This window comes from Lactuca serriola, chromosome 4 (genome assembly GCF_051521515.1).
Source record: "Lactuca serriola cultivar US96UC23 chromosome 4, Lser_US96UC23_V15, whole genome shotgun sequence".
NCBI lineage: Eukaryota > Viridiplantae > Streptophyta > Magnoliopsida > Asterales > Asteraceae > Lactuca > Lactuca serriola.
Genome location: NC_136411.1, coordinates 248,781,900 through 248,786,439, shown reverse-complemented (window position 1 = coordinate 248,786,439; position 4,540 = coordinate 248,781,900).

The following is a 4,540-nucleotide window of genomic DNA, read 5'->3' as shown; positions in this document are numbered from 1 at the left end:
GGTGATTATAATCGATTCAGCACCGAGCCACTTTTGGAGTCAGTTGTCCCCGAGTATGCTTTAATTGACGTCACATTTGATGGCCTTGTCGAATTTAGGCCTACCAGTTTCACCCCACCGACGAACAACTCATCGTTTACTATCTTTGCCGCAAGTCCCAATCAACAATGGAGTTCGTTTGTGTCGCTCCTCTACCGTCAATCACCACCAATTTTATTCTAAAAAAACATGATCAACGGGAGCTTCTTGGTACATTTTTTTGTCAGTTCTATACAACTTATGCGCAATCTACGACTCTTTCAAGCCTGATTACTGATGCATTTTACCCTAAACCTCTATAGAAAGTGCTTGTTCCTACTTCTTGTTGATTTTCTCGTTTGTATTGTTTTAATCACCTATTCATCTAATTCTATTCTCAAAATTAGAAGAATGAGGGTGAAGAACTTGGATTGATCTATAAGTTAATGTTTTGCAGAAAATTTGAACTCGATTTAGCTCAAATTTGATTCATATCCATCCCGTTAATATTGAATTTTGGATTTGATTAAATCGATTGGGTTTTACTTTTACTTGCTTGCAACTTGTCCTATAAACTTTGACTTCATGAATTACACAACCATCACCGGTCATTCCAAAGGACCACGTTACCCTCTCAATCTCTATTGTCAAGAATTCATAGACTTTGTAGTAAGTTTACCTCATAAGAATTACATTTGCTTTTGTATTTGTATGTTGTGGCACATAAATGAGTTCCTATTCTATCTTGTATGCATGTGGTTGATTTTTATTGAATCGAAGGTTGTAGTTGACCAGTATGAGTCATCATCAATGATCAACCCTCGAACTAGCATATAAAGGTTAAGCCACAAGGTTTCCATCATTTTGCATATCAAGAACAAAGTTTCCACTCATGTGATGGGAAGGGGATACACTAGAGACTGGGTGATCATAAATGGCTAGTTGTTTCCCTCCTAATATTGTATCACATGGGTGTTCAAATATTTCCCATGTAGTAGTGCCAGAGTCATCATAGAGTATGAAATTACACAAATCAAGAATAGACGTAGAGGATGCTGAAACCAACTGATTCATGATGTTTTTATCCTCGTCATTAGTGTGGATAAGCAACCAACCATTTGTAATGAGCTTAATGGTACTGTTTGAGGAGACAAGTGGTTCATCATGGGTTGCAGTCCAAACAACTATGATTTCAGGTTTGGTTGCCAGCTATATTCCTGTTGGATTAATGTCTATGTCCATAACTATAATTGGTATATACCTGACCCGATTGGCATGGTCTATTTAGGGTTGCATGTACACCATAGGAGTGTTAGAATGCTCAAAACTCTTCAGTGGTATTAGAGCCTTGGCTTGTTTTCAATTACACTTGATGCAAATTGCTGAAAAATGCTGAAAAAATTGATTTTTTGCTATTCTGAACAGTCGGCTCGCGGAGTCCACTGATGGACTCGCCAAGTCCATGCATAAAATCATCCAACTCGTCGATTTGGTTCATGCACTCGACGAGTTGGACCCCCAGACAACATATTTTCGAGGTTTTTGGCTGGAATTGGACTAGGAACATTACCCTAAGTTGTTTTTGAACTTGTAAACTGTAACACCGAAATTTTCAAAACAAATTTTTTTCATTTAAAATCGCTTATCTCTTTAACACTTTTCATAAAGATCCTATTTTTGTTTAAATTACAATACATGACTATTTTGTTCATTCAATTAATAAACCAGGATCCTCAAAACAAATGCTTCCTCTGGTGTGTACAATCGAGCCGGTGCCGTCCTGTGATCCTAAGAAAACCTGAAACACATAACACACACACTGTAAGCACGGAGCTTAGTGAGTTCCCCAAAATACCACTCTAATACATATTAGCCACTCGGGGCTATAATCTCTGTTGACCCTCTGGTCAGTGTGTCTCAATAGGACCCTCCAGTCCCAACTCTCTGTGGGCCCTCTGGCCCTGACTCTATGGACCCCAAGGCCCTAATTCTGATAACTCTGAATCATGCATATCACATATCACAATAAATCTCAACACATAAATAGCATACAAATTTACTGGCATGTAATTCTAAAAATACCACATATAGCACATATTAGCCACTCGAGGCTATAACTCTGTGGGCCCTTGGGCCCTAACTCTGCGGACCCTCTGGTCCTAGCTCTGTGGACCTTCCAGTCCTAACTCTGATATACACACAACATAAATCACATAGAAATAATGCAGTGCCACACTTCACATAGATAGCATATAATATCTCTAACTCATAACTCTGTTACCACTCTAGGTAAAGTATAGTGAGAAGACTCACCTCTGGTAACTCGGTAAATCTCTGACTCGGTAAACTCTGGTCTAGCCTCCGCCTAATCACATGAAATAAGTACCATATTTAATATAACTTTCAAAGGCTAGACTATGTCCTTTTATGACACTCTCAGAAGGGAAAAAGACCATTTTACCCCTCTCATAACTCAAAAGGCCCCACTATAGACCATACCCTAAAAGTCAACCAAAAGTCAACTTTCCGGGTTACGTTGCACGTACCAGATATGTACGCTGAGCGTACCCGGATGCCTCTCAGAATCGGGGAATACCACCCAGTACGTGGCGCGTACTGGGATTATGTAACGCCCGTAGATCAGGGCTAGTCAATTTAGAGACGATAAGCGTCAAAAATGACTTTTTGATAAAAGATTATTTAGAATGAATAATCTTAACTAAGTTGTAGTATATGTTACAAGGATTCCGTACATATAAAGAACACCGAAATCCGAGTTATAACGAAGAAGTTATGACTTGTCGAAGTTTCGTGACAGAACCGGCACGACACAATGCGACGTAAAAAGTAAACTTACGTTAGGGTGATATTTAGCCTTAGCAATCTAAATGAAAGTTGTAGAATACGTCAAACCATGAGCGTGCATAAAAAGAATGCTCAAATCTGACTTCGTATGAGGAAGTTATGATTTTTCGAAGTTTCGACTTAGTGGTATGCAGCCTGAATACTCGATTTGAGACCGAACGGTTTTTAGCCGAAACAATCTAAATGAGAATTGAAGATCTCATTAATTGTAGTAAAACGATAAAAAGATAGGCGAAAACGGACGTCGGATGAAGAAGTTATGATTTTATAACGGAGTTTTCCTGTCCCGGCCTACTAAAAATAAATAATAAAAATAACATCCAAATTAGCCGACGGAGTCTAAACGAAAGTTGTAGATCGTAGTCTCACCTACACGTGGATATAAAGAACGTCGAAAACGGAGTTCGTATGAGGAAGATATGAATTTTTGAAGTTTATTAAATAGTTTCGATATTTTATTTATATATATATATATATTGGCCGATATTATCAAAAGGGGGGGGGGGGGGAGTCAGCGATCCTATCCAGGTTACGCCCCGTGTAACTAGGATTTACGCCCTGCGTAAATTGACCTTCCAGCCCCTATAAAAGGGTGTCGAGGGCAGCCGAGTAGTTTGCTCATTTCTTCCCTTTTTCTCGCGCTTTTGCATCGTTTTTCGTGCAAGAATTATCCCGAAGCCCCGGTATCTTTCCCGAGCCCCGAAGCAAGTCCCGAGGCCCCGAAGATCCCGAGAAGTGCAATTCCCAAGCCGAAGCTCTGCCTGTGAGGAGTCCGGTTTTTGTGAAGATCTTCCAGATATGCCGAAGAATACTACTTCTACAAGTCGTAGTGCTGTCCTGGCATCGTCTAATCAAGTGAGTGTGTAGTTACTTTCTTCTAACGTATAAATATGAAGTATTTGCTATGAAATACGTGCTATGTGTTTATATATTATTTGTCTATTTGAGATGGACGTGGTATTGATGTTTTATACAAGTGTTAAATGATTTAAACTGTGTAAGTATTTATATCTACGAAAATGTTGAGTAGAACTTGGGTAGATGGGATAGTTGGTGACTATGGAGTTAGCACCTATTGTATAAACCTTGGCGACGATGTGACTTCGTGCCTATTTGATGAACCTTGGCGACTATGGAGTTAGCGCACGTTGAGTAAACCTTGGCGACTATGGAGTTAGCGCTTGTTAAGTGAACCTTGGTGACTATGGAGTTAGCGCCTGATAACTATGGATTTAGTACCTGATAAATAAACTTTGGCAGCAATGGATTTCGTGCCAATTCCTTAGGAATAAATGAATGAAGGATAGTTGGCTCTTAGGGTGAAACCTTAAGAAGATAATGGGGATGGGTAATTGGGTTGATTGTTTGCTGATTACATATAATAATTATATTATTGTGGGTTGAAAACCCTATATGCTCACCAGGCTCCCAAGCTTGATCCACTCAGTTTTCTTTACATTACAGGTGATGGCACAAGAGTATAAGTTGGTGGACTTGACGAGAGATTTTGGATTATAAATCAGTAGTTATGAATAACTGTTGTAAGGTTTATTTTATATTGTTTATGCTTTTGGTCTGTATCGAACATGACATCCCAAGATTTTATTATTTAATGAAAATACATTCTCTTTGAGAAACGTTTTGATAAATTCTATCA